The 20,022-nt window shown below is 41.7% G+C and overlaps 1 pseudogene; it reads right to left on the bottom strand.

The window, feature by feature from the left end:
* Window positions 1-150: 150 nt before the first annotated feature.
* Window positions 151-19,302, bottom strand: LOC136506143 (beta-galactosidase 15-like; annotated as a pseudogene).
* Between the last annotated feature and the right edge of the window lie 720 nt (window positions 19,303-20,022).

Genomic DNA, 20,022 nt, shown 5'->3' with positions numbered 1-20,022 from the left:
GTGAGAGAAAAACACTGTTCCTGGCTAAAAATTTACGATCGTTTACGAGCAAACGAACAGGCTGCATGGGCTTAAGTGTACAAACGGTCCCTTGTTCTGGCAGGACCGTGTTCCATACGCTGTTACAGTTTTAGTGTCCAGGGATCTCTCTGGATAGAGGTTTTTAATAAATTCTGGTTTTAAAAAAAAACCTTTTTTTTAACATGTAGTAGTAGGATAGTACTGTCTTTACTACGTATAATATGGGTGCAAAGGTCAAGGAGACAATGATGCAGGACCACTGTGCACGCCTGCACAGCCCAGCTCACCCTGCAAAGCTGCGGCAACGTCCACCATGACTCTTCTAGGACTTGAGCACCACATTACAGTACCATAATCACATATCATCTCGAGGTGTTAGCTGATGGAGGGGAGCACTCGGCCACAACCGCCAAATCCTTGACGACTTTTCGGCATGGATCGCCAAATACATCGTTGGTAACACTGATCGCACATCTGTTCTTGCCCTCGCACGCCTGCGAATACAGTAAATTGAGTATTACCATTACAGGTTTGGCATGTGGTGGTTTTTTCGAATGAGTTTATTTGCGTTTCATGGACGTATATATAGGCTTAACATGCGCAAAGATAACAGAGGCCGAGTTGCTGATATATATATGTCTACAAGATGCATGTTAGTGCTTGTCAACTTACCTCTGCCACCAAGTCTAGAGTAGTCGACACATGGCAATTCCCTACAGAGAAGTTCTGGCAATCTCCTGTGGGGGTCCCATAACTCGCAAATGTAATCTTTGAGATCACATGCCCCTCATCGCACTGCAAGCGAAGCTCTGGTGCTACCGTATTTACTGAGGGACGACCATTGGCAGCACGTGACCAGGCAGAAAGGGGAGGATAGTAAGTCTCAGATATTTTTGAGCAGATTGTTTTGGTGTAATGAACCTCCAGAGATATCTGAGAAGGGTCTCCCCCTGTTTCCTCGAAGAGTACCAATAGATTGCCTGACTCTTGCAACCATTCGCGTGGTATGTGGTACCTGAAAGGAAACAAGGCACTTACGAGGTTATATTTCCACATGCGCATTGAAATATTATTTAACTTAATGACAAGGTGCGTAACATCTCAGTGATCTACAAACTGGAAGAGTGCAAACTGACTATTCTGATACAGAATGATCCTCACTCAAATCTCATAAGATATAGAAGAACACATGCTATAACCAAATTTCCTGACTTGGTCCCTCCAATTTTCTAATTCTGCAGATACCAGGATTGGCTCGCTACTCCAGTATTCTCTATGATCACATCCTTTGGTGTGGACTCTCATATAAGAACTAAAAAGATTCTAACCTGACTTGTTTACATGTAATATGTTGCCATGTAATAAGTACTAAGGACAGCAAAGCATGACATGGAAAAGCCAACTAACTAAACAGCTAAACCATAAATTATTTTTTGTTAATACCAGCTTTGTGTAGCAATTCCACAGTTCGATCGGCACTTGCTATCACCGTATGTTCCTGCATAGTTGCATGAGGATGGACACCCAGACTCTGGTGCAACTAGTGACCAATAGCGCCCAATGAGATGCCCATTCACCCAAGCCTGGCCCTTTCCCATGCTCCCAAGATCAATGGCAACAGGACCACTACCTTCTGGAGCTTCAAACATAGTCTGCAACACAAAGTAGTTGTGAAGACGTGAAAAAAAAAGAAAAGATGTAGATTGAATTTCCTTGGAGCACAGATGAAACTTCCTCCATCCTGAACCATTAGTTTGTTCAAGACAAAACTTAGAAGTTTGACCTTTTTTTACCAGAAACTGTGCGGCAAAAAAACCCCAGTAAGATCTTTTTTCTTTTTATAAGTTTGACCAAATTTATAGAAAAAGAACAATAATATTTACGATATCAAATAAGCATAATTAGATACATTATGAAATATTATTTTTCATAATTCACCTTTCTGATGTGTTAGATGACAATACTTTTCTATACAAACTTAGTCAAACTTAGGACAGACTCAAAATCCCGTATACTTCAAGATGGAGCATGGAGGTATTATAAGTGAAGGCTGATTTTCCTGATTAAGCTAGGAATAAAAAAAAAATTTAAAAAATATCATACTATAGAACATATAGTATGATATCATCAAGTTAGCAATTCATGTGGTGAAAAGATAAGTTACCTTGAACCATGTGAAGGGTGAAAGTGTGTCATCATTCTGCATGCTACTCCACTCAGCAGATCCTTGCTTCTCAGGAGAATAGATCCTTGAAAACTCACCATTCAATCCAATCTGCATTTTATCCACAACGTAACTCATAAGCACAATATTTGAGCAATCTTATCCTTCTAATGTAAACCTTTGTAGGTACATAACAGTATGAATATACATGAATAAACAGAACTGAAAACAATAGCATCAAATCACAACAAACAACATAGAAGAGGTTGAAACTAAAATTTAATTTCAATGCTAAAGCTAGTCAATACCTGATATGTCCAAAGAGAATTAGTAAGGTCGATATCCCCATTTGACAAGCCAGTGAGTTTTACTTGACCTCTAAATCCAGCACCATCCTTCTCCAAGAAAGCACCATAGTTCTTGCGAATGACCAATCATTATGAAACAAGAAACAACATTTTTCATCTCACGCTTGATGATGTGGACAGAAGAAAATGAAAAAGATATATCATATTAAATATGGGTAATATATCCGTACATTATTCAAATGAGATAGTTGAAGTAAGATTGATCAGTGTTGACACCAAACAAGTAGCTAACAACAATTACTGTGTAGGGTTCACCAAAAGAACTACAATATTTTAAGTATAATAAGAGAAGATAAACAGTGTGCAATCAGGGGTGTGATCAAGTTGAAGAAACAATCTATCACATCCATATGACATGCGTTTGTCAGGCAGGCGTGGATTCCGCAGGAGCAAAAGGGCTTGGCGGAGTTGGCGTCATATTGGACCGGGCACTTGGAATTCTGCTCTCTGCCACCCTTTCGTTTTTCCTTTTTTCTCTTTTTTCTCTTTTTATTTTTCAGTCATTCAGTGTTTAAGTTCCTTCTTGTACTTTCCGCTGTACCTTGCCTCTAGGGATACCGTTCAGGTGACTTCATTCTTCTATCTATAAACAGAAAGAAACACAGCTCTCCCATATTTTCGAGAAAAAGGAACATGGTGGAACTTGGCCATGCTGAGTAGGTATCTCCATCTCCCGTATTAGATACATATCCAATAAGGATATGGCCCCAATACGTATCCTTGGAGTTTCGAGAATAAAAATAAATATAGGAATATTGGATACTTGGGATAATATATATCAGCCAATCTATTTCTGTTGGACACAGCCCAGCCCAGTTATCAGATTGGTACTCGAGGCATTGCTACTCGCTGAAGTCATTACCTGCCTAGCCACCACAGCAGCACACACAGGTGTACAGCCACCTCCAGCAAAGGTGGTCCCTGGTGAACCTTTTTTTTTTGTGAAAACGCAGGAGAGCTGCGTTTCATGTATTAGAGAGAAGCGGTGGTCCTCAGCAGGCTCCTCACTCATACGGGGACCAAAATGAGTGAGGCAATTACACAGACTCAAAACTCTTGCACATAGCTAACAGTCAATTGTGAGAGTCAGGTGAGTTCATTTCCTCCCTATTTCCTCCATGTTCCATTATCTCCCGTTCATACTTGTTTCACAGTTGCAGCTCCACCTCAATGACCTCAGGAACAGCTGGCAGCAAGCCAACGACGCACGCCACCCACAACCCTATCCGCGTGCAACCACAGTGTGCGCACCCATGGCGACACATCTGATCTGCAGCGAGCCAGCAGCGACTAGACAGTTAGTTTCTTCTCTCTCCACCCTTGACCTTCCCTGAATCAAGTAGTTGCAAGCAAGTTAATATGATCAATTAGTGCTACTGACAAGTGATCTTGTGTTCTTATACCTTGATTTTCCTGGTCATGACTAGATGGCAGCAACCATTGGGGATAAAGCACTTAAGCACAAGCACATGAGGGTGAAGAAGAAACCTGAGTTGCAAGGTTGCAGTTCCTAGCCTAGCTGGCTAAGTATCAACTACTCCCTCCATTCCAAATTATAGTTCACTTTAGTTTTGTCATAAGTCAAACTTGTCACTTTGACCGAGTTTATAGAAAATGCAGTAACATCTACAATGTCAAATTAGTTTCATTATTAAATTCTCCATGAAATATGTTTTCATAGTGCATTCATTTGAACTTGTATATGTTAATATATTTTGGACAAAGCCAAAATGAACATATTTAGAACGGAGGGAGTGTCATGTAATGAACTAGATCAATGGATCACATCTGAGCCACAAAGGTGTACTTCCTCCCCCAAAGTTACAACACAAATCACTTGTAACTTTGTATCTTATATAATATATAAGATGTATACATTCTTATTTGGCTTTTACAAGTAATTGGAAAATTGGAGAATGGAGTTATGGATATGCTTGGATTTGCTGTTAAATTTTACTGTCCCATAATATATATATATATATACCTGCAAGCCACATATTGAGTTTTCCTTTTGGGAAAATGGCATATCCACGTATCTGTATTGGTCTGACACCGATAGGCTCATAGGCATATCCGTATGTGTGCTACATAGGGGTCCCTGCATAATTTTTTCTCGAACACACAATCCACTGCATAATTTATCCTAAGTACTAATTTGAATAATAACTAAAAACCTGTTTATACTAGTGTATATGCATAAACAAGACTTTCATATCTAGCATACCTGCAAGCCAACAATCTCTGATAACAATGTCAACTCATTAAGTCCTTGAACCAATTGAAGTGGTTGATTCAGTGAAACCCAGTGACCAACTTTACTACCTTCACATTGAAAGATAAATTATCAAATAACTGAATCATTTACAAATGGGACATGAGTAAACATAACACAAGACTCTATTTCAAGAAATTATATAGGTAAGTAATTGCATGCTGATACAAGTTCTCATCTAGACATTAGCTATAGACGAAAAACATATTACTGACATTAAGAGACTGACTCAGGAACTCAAACGATTGAAAAATTGGATTAGTGTCGACATCGGCGGATCCAGGATAAAAATTCACGTATGGCGAACTTTCTACTAGTTTGCATGACCAAGCAACTACTATCCAAGATGCTAAGGGCTGTTTGGTTCACGCCTCCGCCCGCCTCGCCGCAACGCGGGCAACGCCAAAACATTGGTGCTCGATTTGCTCGTCCAACATTTGGCAGAATGTGGCGCTGAAATGAACTATGGGGTTGTGGTCGCGCCGCGGCATGCCGCAAGTGCGGCAGCTAATCAAACGGGCGCCAAAGTTGTGGCGCAGTGCGGCGCCGTGCGGACGCGAACCAAGTAGAGCCTAACTTGTGCAAACATTGGTTTTTTGGCTCATGCATTCATATCGATTAGTAAAGGCCAAGAACAAATGAAGGTCAATTAGCGATAGCATCCATTGATTGAGAGAAAAGTGCACAGCGGTGCGTATCCTATACTTGCAAGTTGCCAGGCACCACACGCGCTCACGACTTTCCTGTTGCAGCCGCTCAGCATGAATATACGACGTGCGCGTACCACTCGTACTTGTGTTCTGTCAGCTGGCCACAAACATGCATGGAAGCGTGTGCACCTCCGTAAGGGTAGGTCTGGGTCTGGCCGGCAGTGAGGTCTGGCGGCTGCCAGACCTTGCCAGATTGCTGGATCCGCCCGAGTGTCGAACTCTACTATATCATATGAAATCCCTACAATAGTTTACTTACAATAAATGGCCCGTAATATCAGAACAGATTAAGATATGGAGGAATTTAAAGCTTGCTGTGCAGGTAGTATGTTTTCTCACGAACATTATTAACATAATTCACAGGACTGTGAATGCAAATAAATACCTGCAAGCTTCCCATTTACAAATATGCGCGCTACATCGCGAATTTGATCTATGGTTAGCGATGGAAGTAAACCTTTTGAATTCCAATATAAAACATCCTCATCAGAAATGTTCACCCTGTTGAATCAATGTGTATAGTAATTACATTTCGAAATAAGTGGACTGTCAACACAACAGAAAGTGAAATACACAAACTGCAGAACAGTAGAGCCAACAATGCAAGAGAAAACAAATGAACACTAGTTAGTCGCAAACCAATAGCTTGTGAGACAAAAGACTTTGGTCATGTATCAAATCAACATGAATCTTCTTTTCAAAAGAATTTAGTGAGTTTTTTCTCAATTTAGCCTGCTTCTATGAATAATCAATTCAAAAATCCAATGAACCATAGAAGAAACAAAAAATAGGAGGAATAAACCAACAGTAAAAATAAAATTGGCAGTGATCGAAATTACTTAGCAAACTTCTAAAATTTTACTCTTAGTTTAACTTTGAATTTCATAGAGAGGAGAAATACTTCCACAAGCAACAACTAAATAGTCCAGTAATTTTTAAAGATCACTTGGTGTGCACAAAAAATAAATGGTTCTAAATGTTGGATCCAAATGTAAGTTTACTGTGATGCCAACAACCCACGAACAATTGAAGGCAGCATTTAAACATGAAAAAATAAAAATCCTCCAACAAAGCTAGTTCAATTGTGTCATTTTATTTCAGCAATCTAGCAACCTAAAGACCTGCTCTGTACTTTAGAAAGCCAAGCTACAAATCTAGGGGTTTCTCTTTCTTGGATGCAAATTTCATTTCTATTTTAGATGAAGTGAACGGGACATATGCAGTAACACATTTTTACCACATGGTAGCAAATGTGCACATTTTCATTCTTTAAAATTGTAGAAGGGGGTTCGAGTCGCGGTCTCCTCGCATTGCACAGGCGAGGGTAAGGCTTGCCACTAACACCCTTCCCTAGACCCCGCACAGAGCGGGAGCTCTCTGCACTGGGTACGCCCCTTTTTTTTAAATTGTAGAAGGGGGGCATTATGTGAAGCCTGGTCATTGTTTTTTCTTCCTCAAACGACGCAGGAGAGGTGCATGTCATTTCATTAGGAGAGAAAAAGGTACAGAGGGCGAAGAAAAAAAAAGCAGCTGTGTCCAAGCACACACAACACACCCAACTAGAAACAGAAATAACAAGGCTTGCATAGCAATACAAACAGCCATGACCAAAAGAAAGACCAGCCAGCCTCCCAACGAATAGAAGTCTGGGGAAGGCAACCTAAGGAAGTGGAGATTAGAAGCCCTCGCCATGCTACACAAACCCCACCCATCCACCAACGTTTGAAGGAGAACTTGAGTGTTTGGCAACGCTCCCTCTAAAACACAAGCATTCCAATGCTTCCAAACTTCCCAAGCCACAAGGATGATTAGAGAATTGGGCCCTTTCCGTATCTCCTTGGGGACATTCCTGATGGTGCTAACCCACCAGCTAGAGAAATGGGTTGCCGTGATCAAAGGAGCAACAGCAGACAGGTTTAGCTTCTGAAAAATCAGCGTCCATACTTGCCAGGCAACACAAGAGATAAGGACGCGCTGAATTGTTTCCACAGCCTGATCACAAAAAGGGCAAGCAGACAGATGATGCAACCCTCGCTTGGCAAGACAGTTGGCTGACTAGCACCGATTGTTGATGGCTAACCAATTGAAAATTTGCAGCACAAGGGAGCCCAGCTCTTCCAAATTCTTGTCCAAGGAGCAAACCTGATGGTCCCCAAAAAGAAGCAGCATATGCTGACTTACTGCTGTATGAACCAGGTTGTGTAAACTTCCATCAGTACTGATCAGGAACACCCTGATGCAAAACAAGGCCATCCACAAGATCCCAAAGCTGAAGGTACTCAGCTAAGACTTGTACTGTTAGAGCTTGGTCACTACTCACTATTACATGGAGGCGCAAAAGACCAAGAGTGTTTGGGTTCATATAGAATTTAAGTATTATCGTTTTCGGCTACAAATTAATGTATCACCATAACATCTTTGACATGTGTACGATATTATTATCATTCCCCTGGTATGTTGGTTGGACATGTGGGCATATTATGATACCTCTTGCATGTTCTGTACTCATACAAATAGAATTATTATCAGAATTCAAGAAAGCATAAAGTTTAAATGGATCTATAATGGCAACATGCAGCGAAGTGTGGAATTTCAAATCAACTAATCATCATCTAGTTAGTGGAGACATGCAAACATGGTTCTCAATCAGGTCTGAGGTAACAAACTTTCTTGAACAGCTTGTAGGTTAATATTCACCTGATAGTATATGAAAGGTAGTCAGAGATGTCTTTTGTCACGTTTAAGTGCTCTAATATCCCCTGAGCAGTAAAGATGCCTTCACCCCATATGCCAACAGGTTCTTTAGAAGTCCACCAAGTAGTTGAGAGATAGGAGCCACCAAGGGATAGAATTCTAGGCTCATGTCTACTTGAATAACTGGGGGACCCAGATTCGACAATAAAAAACGACGTTTGTGTACCAACCTGAAAAGATATGAGCTAGCAATTAAAAAATGATCACCTATTACATGTTCAGTTTCCTGTTAAGTGTATACCCATGTTTATCATCTTCAAGTGGAACATTTAGATAAAAATGTCAACACAGTCATTTTTGTTTCTTTATTAATACAACTCGTGATCAACTTGAAAAGGCATGAAAATAAGAAGCTGGCAGTTCCGGAGAACGTTCAAGGCTTCAATGTCAGAAACTCAGAATAGGTTCCAATCTACTGTAACAATTCCAGCACATAAAATTTGTAAGCTAATGGTTGACACATTAGGTTGCTTATATGGAATCAAGCAAATGAAATATTCCACAATAGAACTAGACTGACTCAATACAATACTATCAAAACACACATTTGACCATTTCATAAAAATTAAGTATATTAGTGATGGAAGTTAGAAAGTTCAATTGTAAGAACGCTGAAAAGACAGAGACTATAGAACAGAGGAAATATCAGATTGGCAGAAACAGGAATAAAAAAAAATCAATCTGGGGGTTAAGACAGCCCCCGGGCATTGCATTAAGAAGACCTTCTCACGCAGGTCAAGAAAACCACCCAAAGTCCTACCCCACCCATACATAGCGGAACCGTAGCCCATGTAAGAACGACCACGACTGAGGCTGGGCCTTAGACCTGTGCTTTGGCGTGAGTTGGTTAGATGGCTTGAGTAATGAGTAGCACTCCTCAGGTTCTAGTTTCAACTCCTCGTGGGAGCGAATTTCAGGTTGGGGTTAAAAATTCCCCTCGTCAGAAACAGGAATTATGCAGCAGTTCCCAAATGTAAACATAACTACTGAGTTATGTTTTTGCTTTATGATTTGATATTTTCAATTTCAATTCAGAATTAAAGGGTATATTCACCTGAAGGATAAGTGGATCACAGGAGAAACAAACTTCAAAATTTTTCGAGAACAAAATTTATCAACAATTATGATAAAATACAGAAAATTCCATGTACACAGAAATCAAATTCATCAAATTCTGTTTCTGAGTTTGCACAAAACTATGGGAATACTTTCCAGTTTCCACTCCTACAATGCAATCGTCCATTGTATTCGTACCAGTATGTAAAGAAGTTCGGTTGTTCACAGGCTGTAGCCTCATAAGAAATATGATGTGCAGTTAGAGACCACTCACCCTGGCTGTATTAAAAGCCACAGTTTCACAGTCTGGTAGTATGCTCACAGACCATGGTGGTAGACTATAAGATTTTCCAAAAATCCAAACTGAAGCATACTTATGTTCATCAATGTTGGCAAGAAAAGCTGAGCAAAACTGAGCATTTCCTGAAATGCTTCCATTTGTGTGGACATTTTCACTGGAATATACATGTGCCTGGATCAAACAAGAGTAAGCAATGCATCAGTATTTTCATGGTGCATGGATGGAATACATCTGAACGTTGGAAGGTGATCTCGAGCTAATCCCGTGATCTATTTGGGACACAAGTAATGGTCCCCCTTGTCAGATCCTAATCCAACAAATAAGATTGCCATGATCAACTGGTTTTTATATGAGCACCATTAGGACCGGTTGATTACTGACCATCCATCCGAGATCAACAGCTGAAAACAGCCAGGCATTTGGGTTGGCAGACTGGACTACTTAAGTGGATTGAATTGGGTGTATGCTCGGCTGCACTGGGCCTTTAAGCAGACCAAAAACACATAGTACAATGGTGGGCTGCTGGTGGGCCTCAATGAATTACAGGCCAAATTGTTGCAGCATTCCCTTATCTAGGTGTTGCCGGAAATTTTACCAGAAGTTCAATTTAAGACATTTGCCATGTTGGATACCCCTTATCTCCAGCCTCTTTGACCTATATTATCTGTTGAAATTGTATTCAGTGTGATCTCTTTATCAGGTGTTCTGCATTACATTATTTAGTTCAAATTTTATGTGTATATATCAATGAACGGGCCAATACCTAGTTAAAAAATTAAAAAAGAAAACATGAACAGAAATGAAAACCATTATTGTATATGCAAAACTGAAGTAGATGGACAAAAACTGTAGATTGTTTGCATTATAAATCAGTACATACCTCTTGCATGGGCCCTAATTTTACATAATGAGGTGAGCCATCTACTGCAGTAAGAGCTGGTTCACAAAGTTTAATAGCTGCATGTAGGTCTTTAAAATGCCCCCACTTAGGTTGCCTTAAGATACCTGAACATAGCAGGCATCTCTTATATATCTGATACATCCAAACCACAGAGATTTTCCAGATTTCTACATACCGTATTCATCAATTGGTGCATCATAATCATAGCTAGTTATCTGAAGTGGACCACCAGCAGTCCGCTCAAAATTTGTTCCACCAAAATACTGCAAATAAATGAAGTACACTCAGATCTAAACATTAAAAAAACATCAAAATCAGGCTTCAGAATAAATAATATCAAAATTTTAAATAAAATAATGAGATTAACTTAAATATAGATACTAAAAGCAGGAAGATTACATAGTATGACCATTTTGAGCAATGCTAAGTGGTTGGATACATGTGCAAGTAACAGTTAGTTCTGAACTTCAGTTTACATATGGTCATCTCATCTGTGGCTTTATTGAATCAGCAGATTTTTTTCCTTTTACTGCGATGGTAGTAGCTGAATATAACTAGCCATTCTACGCAGAATACAGAGGAACAGTGAGTAACAGTTAGTTTTGATCCTCAGTTTACATATGTCGTCTGTGACTGAATTGGTTCAGCATATTTTTTTTCCCAACCAGTTCATGCTGCATATAAAGCTTTTCTATGAGCCCTAATTGAGTTAATGACTGAATAATCTTGCATATAAACCAGTGCATGTCTCAAGTCTGAATACTGGGAAAAGAATTAAGGTATTTGTAATTGGATTGACAAGTTAGGGAGATCTCTCTAACTTTAAGTCTTGAGATATCTTAGCTCTTACCATGTAATAATTTTGGAAGCTTCCACCACGTTGATAAAACCGAGCAACAGCAAAAGCACTGTCTTGAGCAGGCCTATGTGGCAACGCTTCACCCCAGTCGGCATACCTATACAAGTGAAATGCTGTAAGGTCGTAGTTCACAGGTAATAGCTATACTAAATATGATGGTGAAAGAAGGCATTTGTTCAGATCAGCTTCAGAAAAGACAACCCTGTTTTCAAAGAATGATCGTTTGCAACCCAACCACGTCTAGGAGCAAGCCCATTTGACCTAGGTAACTAAATCCATGACTACTACACTCACTCCTAGGTGCTGCAACTTCACAATGTTGTGCTGTGTCCCCCTTTGGCCACTCTACTCTCTCATGCACGGATACTCCAAGGGGGTCTGTCTGTATTGGATACAGATATTCCCGGATACTCCTGGATACATATCCAGGCCGTACTCATGATTTTGGATACATATTTACATGTACCAGACATATACCGAGGACACACACACCCGTGCAGTATGTCATGACTCATGACCTAGCCGCACAGCAGCCAGCACTCCCGCACTCGCTTCCCCCGACGCCCGACTTCCGCAAGCTGCGGACCCAAGGAGGATCTGCCGGCGACACAAAATGGCTCACCGGTGAGTGGCGCCACTTCCTGGCTCCGGTCCCCTGCTTTGCGCATCCCTCAGCGCCGAATCAGCCGGCGGCTCCATCCCTAGGACCCCAACAGGCTTCATCACAAAGTAAGCTCCTCGTCTCCTCCCTGCTAGGCTGCTACCGTGAACTCTCAGCCTCTCACGTGCACCGTGCATCCACTACAGTGGTACTCCCCGTGTGTGCTCCGATTTGATATTTAGTTTTGTTCTTTTGTGTTCTTTGTTAGTACAGTAGATGGTCCCGGGTGATGAACGTGCTCCAATTAAGCTGCTATGGTTGTGGTTGTGGTCGTGGTCTATTAAGTTGCTGAACATCACTTATTTACCAGTAGTCTGGTACCTATGCAGCATGGATACAGATACGTGTATCGGTATCGGACGGATACGGATACACCATTTTTTGAAAACAAAAAAAAACAATATGTGGATACGTTTTATTATTTTTTACAAAAATAAATAATAAGGTACATTAAAATTAGTGGCATCCAATCAGTATGTATGGATGCTCTCTGGAGACTACTCCAATTACTTCACAGCTTCTAGTTGCTACTTCACTAGTAGCATAACAAACATTGGGCATTGAGCTATCCCTGACACAGCTCTCTGACGTCCACCACTTATCCTACTGAAACCCTAAAGTCAGAGTCAGCTCTCCACAGCTCGTTCCCCCAGTTCTCAACCCTTTCCAGTTTCCATACGGGAAGACAAAAGGCAAGAAACAAACTGGAGGTCACCATTGAGGAAGAACTAGTGACTAGATCAGGAGGGGAAGAACAAAATCAAGAAGGGGAAATCACCAAAGGTTGCTGTTGAATCACAACCAGGACTTGCTGCAGGTCGTCGCAGCCTCCGGGGCAGGTGGGCAGCCAGGCGGGAGGCGTCGTGTGGGCTGCATCGTCGGCGCTCACGAGTGCAGGCAGGCACTGGCGAGTCGGGCGGTGGTGCTCATGCTGCCATGTGTCCGGACAGGAGGCATTGTGCCTCGTGCGGGACTGCAGGCAGCGTTGGCGCCTCGGCGCGCTCACGCATAAGGGTGTGCAACAGCGCGTCTAGGCCGGCGGCCGGCTGTGATGATGTGCGTCCAGGTGGGGGCATATCCGCCTATGGTAACGGAGGTCACAAGTCACATGGTGTGTGGGCTAGGACGTATCGCTAAACAGCTTGGATACGTATCAGTCCACATATCGGAATTTTGTTATATATTTTTTTTACTGATACTTCGCGGATATGTAGCGGTAGCCGATACGGGATACATGGACAACCTCACGTATCCATGCAATGTAGTCTGGTACTATATCATTTCATATTAAATCATGTGTAATTATTATCATTAAAAAAATATCCTAGGCATATCCCCGTGTCACTCTGTTTTTGAAAATAGCGCACCCAATACCCGTATCTGGGCAACATAGACTCTACCCATTTGCAGCACTTCTGTCCTTAGTTCTGTTTCTAGGATGGCAATGCAGCAGCTCTTATTTTATAATTTCTTTGCCCATGGACAAGGATGGATTTTGCTTTGTGCAGCAAAGTTCTGGATTTCTTTTGTCATATATATTCATTGATCTCTAAGAGCACGATCAATTCAAAGCATAGATCTACGCTTTGACCCAGTACTCTATTCAACCCCAAAAAAAAAAAGGAAAAAAATTCGGTGCGGATGGTCCTGACCTGGTACCGTGCGGACATCCAACCAAATCACGACTCGTGTGGACTACTTAATCGACTCTACTACTTATAGGCTAATTGGCTCGGCTAGCTCGCGATTGAGGCCATACTAGCTCGCGATTGAGGCCATACGCTCCAATCTGGCTAATTGGCTTGGCCGGCTAATCCGCCCCAAGCGCTCACAACTCATCTGCAATTGGTGCCGCTGCCTGATTCGATCGTCCGCCCATGTCTGGTTTTTCCTCTGCCTGCGTCACCACCGCCAGCAATCTCCTCTGCGCCCAGCTCCTTTGCCTCGAATCCAGATGCACCACCACCACCGGCGACCTCTGTGCCACCTGGACACCTGGTTACCGCGTGATGGCAGCGGCCATCTCTCGTCACTGCAATTGTGGCGCTTTTCCCATCTATAATCAAAGGCGCCACGAGTTACGAGCCTGTGAGTGCGAGCCACCGCCAGAGCCTGTGAGTGCGAGTCGAGGACTCCTATTGTGAGAGCACTGGGAGGCCAAGCCGGTCGATTAAGAAATCCATGTGTCGTGATTTGATTGAATGTCCGCATGGTGCTAGGTGAGGACCATCCTCACCCAATTTTTTTCCAAAAAAAAGGAGTGAAATCCATCGGTGGTCCCCTAGACTTGTTTCATATTCTCATCTAGGGTCATGAACTCTCAAAATTGCAGACTCAGACCTTTAAACTTACCATCATTAGCTCTTAAACATTCTATTGAGTTGCAAGCAACGACCAATTCAACCCAAAAGCTTAAGTTGATAGGGATGGCATGCAATTCACTTTATATTTCTAAACTCTCCCTCACGTAGAGGCTCCTCCAAGCGGTCAGGCCTCAGACATGGAATAGGAACAAGTAACAATCATTTTATTTAATTGCGCTAGCAAGGATTCGAATTCGAGACCTCTAGCCCTGATACCATATTGAGTTGCATGCACCGATTAACTCAACCCAAAAAAAGCTTAAACCAATGGGGAAGGCGAGCAAATCTACTTTATATTTCAACACTACCCCTCACATGGAGGCTCCCTCAGGCCTCGGATGGGTAACAGGAGTGAGCAAAATCATTTTATTGAATTGCACTAGCTAGGATTTGAACTCAAGACCTCTGATCCTAATACCATATTAAATTTCATTCACTAACCAGTTCAACCCAAAAGCTTAATCTAATGGGAAGGTGGACAATTCACTTTAATATTTCAACACATATGCATCCAGGGGTGTTTTGAAGGGTACCGACCAGCAATGGACAATTCACTTTAAGGGACTGAATTTGCAATTCAAGAGTTCATGGACCTAGATAAGAATCTGGGGCATGCTTAGGGGCCCCTAATGGATTTCACTCAACTGCTATAATGATGTACTATGTATTGTTCTTGTATTTGTGGTCAGACTGCGGTATAGTTATATAAAGCTCAACATTCACCTTAGTTAAGCAAGAAAGAAATAAGAAGGATCTTAACTCCGCTCTTTCATTTGGGCACCATAATCAGCCAGGATGCCATCAAAATGCTGGCCTTTAGGGTCACTAGCTTTGTGCCCCCTGTTCCTCACAACTATAACCAATACCTTTATAAGGCTTAGAACAAATATATTGCAAAAGTTCATTTGCACTCATTCTTTTTGGGGAAATAGCAATCCATTTTTGCACATAGCATCACCACAGAGAACAAATTTGAATCTACATTAGGTTCCCATACCATTTCTAAAAGTCAAACACATGCACACGATCATTGGGTATTAAACATCTGGGTGAAATGAGTAACCTTAACCAGTTGTAAGGAAAGACAACTAATTAAAATTATATACATCTAAGGCAAATTAAACTAATTATAGGCCCTACGTGAGTCAGTACAACAGTAAAGAGTAAATATAAAATGGAGATACTATCCTCGCTTAAAATTTTCCAGATAATTGAATCCATTGCTGCAAAGTCTTTAGCAAGAGCTAAATGAATCAAGGAACCACATACCATCCATCCCAATCCTCAGTCCATATTGTTGGCTTGTTGTAGGAATTTGGTTTGAACCCATCGCAGTAAAAGGCATTGCACGTATCAAGCTGCCAGAAAGGACAAAACAGTAATCTATTACTTTATAATTAGCACATTTGACATAATCTCTAATGTAATACAAAGTCAATCTCAATAGAGTTTTAAGGCAACCTACAATTTGTTCTGGAGCATCTGTTTGCCTACACATTACCCAAGGAACACCGGTATCAAGTGCAAGTGCCATCTGAGCTGCCCATTGCATGTATCTCTTCCCTGCTTGACCATACCGGCCTTGAATGTTACCGTATTCATTTTCAATCTGTCAAACATTTTCCAGAGAAAAAGATTATACACATTTTTAGTGTATATATAATTCAACTGACACATTAAGCATGAATATAAGCCTCTTAGGAAACTGAGCCCTGCTCATTTGGTTGATCACTCATGTCCAAGTCCTTTCCAACTCAAATTTTGGTGCCTATTTCTTCTTACTAAAAGATGCCTAGTTCCTCCCAGATTTTCTCGAACTAAGTTCCTCCTAGTTTTGGTCGAGTTTTTATTAATATGAACCTCTTACATCCACCAACCTTCAGGTGTTTGTGCTGCATTAACTAGAGCACAGAGGAAACACCAAAAGTCCTGCTACTTCAGCAGGTAAAACAGCCAATATCTAGCTTTTTGGCTACATAACATACTTAAGCATTGTATCCTTTACCACATTATGGTTCAACATTTAACTCTATCATGAGCACCATCCATATATAGAACGTCATCTAACTTTTTTTTATTAAACAGAGGAATAACCACTGCTGGGTTTAACAATGTCAATGTATTAAATGAGACATCAAAGATACTAAGCAATGTTGTCACCAAACGACACCAACTAAAAATTATTTAAGCCACAAATAACATAATACCCACCTGCCATCGATATTTTTCAAATGTCCGTGTGTACTGACTAATGGATAATAGCTTAAGCTATCTTTTTTTTTAAATGAGACTAATATCCGAAACGCAGTAACGATCCAGGTCTGCAGCATCTTGATGAACTCGAGGACCAGTTCCAAATCTGAGAGGTAAAGCGGCTTTCCAAACAAACCATTACTATCGTTTTCTAAATACCATCATCGACATTAATAATATTATCAGATAGTTCTTTTTCTTAGAAAGTCAAGGCACTAGCAAGAATGAACTGCCGTAGTTTTAAGGCACTGACAAGATGCCATTTCATGGAGACGATGTTAGCTCCTCTTGCACATTTTAAGTAATTGGTAATACTTTGTAAGATTCGTTATAGAAATGAAAAGAATGTAATGTAGCATTGTGTAGAATTACGTAAGCTTCGACAACTTGAGCTAGGTCTTGTTGAGGGGTTAGTTTAACCAGCCTTGGTTGGGTCGGGGGGGGGGGGGGGGGGGGGGGGGGGGGTCCCCTCTTTTCAGGTGGTTTCTGTATTTCTCAAAACCTGAACCTATCTGGTCTCCCTGACAAGATACAGTGGTTTATTTAAGGGGCCATTTATTCTTCTCTCTCTTTAATACAAAGGCAACACATTCTCCTACGTGTTCAAGAAAAAAAAAGCACCAATAAGTGAATTTTGAGAATCATTTTCAGACCTGCTGTAGTATAATGGGACCACCTTGCCAAGAATAAAGTTTCTCCTCTTTCATGATATCTACGATTTTTGTCACAAAAATCTGCATTTCAGCCTGCAAGAACATTCTAAGGATTAGTGGATCAAAATAAAGGAATGAAGAATGCTCATCATACTCTCAGACGAAACTTAGTAGCTCCTCTACCTTGTAGGGTTCATTGTCAGTGCGGAATTCTATCCCAGGGATGTCACGCAGCCAAACTGGGAAACCACTGCAGAAATGTATGATAAAACAACATAAAATAAATAAACAAAGAAAACAATTCTACTCACGTCTTTCAAAATTGAAGGCATGGATAAAACCATGTAGGCTTAAAGGGAGACAGAAATGTTCAGTTTGGTGGGGTTAGATACAGAGAACATGAAAAGAGAATATAAGGGATTATTTTCTTAGTACACGCAGGAGAGCTTGTAACATTGCATCTGGAGAAAAGTATAAGAATACATAATTGCATGAAAAAACAAAATTAAAATAAACAGGATGAACAATTGTAATCGAATGTTTCCTAATAGGATTGAAATTTTATCATACAATAAAAACTTGTAAGCATATAAGAAGCTGTCACGTCTGTAGGGAAGAACATCTGAGAAAAAGATGTAAGAAAAACGCCACCTCAGATAAAAAGCGTTAGTGTATATGTTTCAAATGGTGTGGCAAGGCACCCGAAGGGCGCCTAATGTTCTAGTGTGTGTACATGCACACCCACTATTGAGTCAAAACAGGCCAATTTTCACATATGACAGAAATAAATAATATTGTGAGTATATTCAAGTAGTTGAATGCCAAGATATAGACAGACCCGAAATTCCATTCAGCGCAAGCATATGGGCCGATACGCAGAAAAAGAAATAGACCTTCAGCAGCAACCAGCTTAGCAAACCTGACAATATCAAATCTTCCTTCGAAGTAATACTTGGGCAAGGCACATTAGAAGAAGAAAAAGTTAACACTCGAGGACATCATATCTGTCATTTGAAGTGAACAAATGAGTCAACGAGGTACCTGGCCTTTGGCCGGCTCATGCCCATTCCAAAAGACATATGTCTCAATTACATCCACCCCACCCTCCTTGGCCTTTGCAATCAAACTTGGCCACATCTGGAGCCCAAATTGTGTCAGTTCATCGGAAGCTACAAATAACATGAATGTAGATGCCACAAACACAAACTTGCCAACGAACTCCATGGAGAACAAAAACAGCATTATTATGAGGAGCCTGAAAAATATGTAATTAGGAACTACCCCTATTACAGAATCTTTAGGCCCCTCATCTAACTACAGAATTTTTAGGCTCCTCATAAGTGGAAACGCCTGGCCAACCGCAGCAACATTATGACTTATGAGTAGAACGGAACATATTCGCTAGTAATTGGAAACGCCCGACCAACCGCAGCAACAGCTGAACCCAGCCGGTCCCCGCGAATCAACAACTGAGACCACAGAAATCCAGCTATTAAAGCGGCGGCCACAGCCAGAGCCAACTCCCCCTCCGGAGCTCCCGAGCCCCGTCCCGCCGCGTCGGCGCCGGCGCCAGAGCCCGCGAACGAAGCACCACAGAACGTCACTGCTCACCTCGGGCGTGGCGCGCGGGTAGTGGAGCCCCGCAGAGACGAGCATCCTGCGCTTCCCGCCAAGAATGAGCGCGCGGTGGTCGTAGGTCACGTTGAACGGCTCGAAGAAGGTCCCGCCGTCGTCGTCCCCACCAACCACTTGCCTCAGAACCCCCGCCGCCTCCGCGCCCGCCTCCACTAGTGAAATCGACGGGGAGAGGCAGACAAGGAGGAGGAGGAGGAGACCCAGGAGTCCCATGAGAGGCGGTGGCCGCAGCCACGGCGTCGTCGGGTAGGGCGAGGCGGCCATGGCGGAGTCGGAGAGAACAGAGAAGGGAGCACAGTGGAAACTGGGAAGCGCACGGGGAAGAGAAATATCAGGAGCGGTGGAGTTAGTCAGTTAGCGAGCGAGATGGAAGTGGGACCGCCGACCGGCCGCTTTTTCTTTTGTTTTTTTTTTTGTTGTTGTTTCTTTCTTTGTTGGGTTTGTTTGCTAGGATGATACTCCACGCAACGCCCAATCATTTTGCTCAAAAAAAAAACGCAACGCACAATCATTGCGGATTATCCACAGAGAGCAGCAAAGGTCCACGTCATGGATACAGACCAGGGGCTTGATCTGTCAGTTTGCCATGGACGTCATGCACGAGATAGAGAGCTCCTACCCAAAATAAAAGACATATTACATATTTGGGTATCGATCAATACTCATTTTTGTCTTCTCCAATAGCAAAACTAAAAAGAGAATTTTCTGTAAATGAGTCTCCAGAAGAGAGGATATTTAGATTTGGGTTATACCTCTCTTGACACCCAAAATAGGTCTTCCATATAGGTACTCTGTTGGAGGCTATAAGTATTCTGTTGGAGACTCGTTTTAGGTTTGGGTCTCTGGTTAGAGGCAGCCTCATCGGTGCTAGCGTATTCACTGGTATGTATTGGTGGTAGTTAGAGGTTGGAACATTTCACGATTGATAAAAACAATTCTCTTTTTCTAAACCTGACATATAGAGGGGAATGTGATAAAAAATATGCCGGAGATCCTCTTTCTCATCCTCCTTCCCTATTTTTTTCTATATCCCTTAACGGATACTCGCACG

This window comes from Miscanthus floridulus, chromosome 14, assembly GCF_019320115.1.
Source record: "Miscanthus floridulus cultivar M001 chromosome 14, ASM1932011v1, whole genome shotgun sequence".
Classification (NCBI taxonomy): domain Eukaryota; kingdom Viridiplantae; phylum Streptophyta; class Magnoliopsida; order Poales; family Poaceae; genus Miscanthus; species Miscanthus floridulus.
The sequence above is the reverse complement of the archived record's forward strand: the minus strand, read 5'-3'. Positions and strand labels throughout refer to the sequence as shown.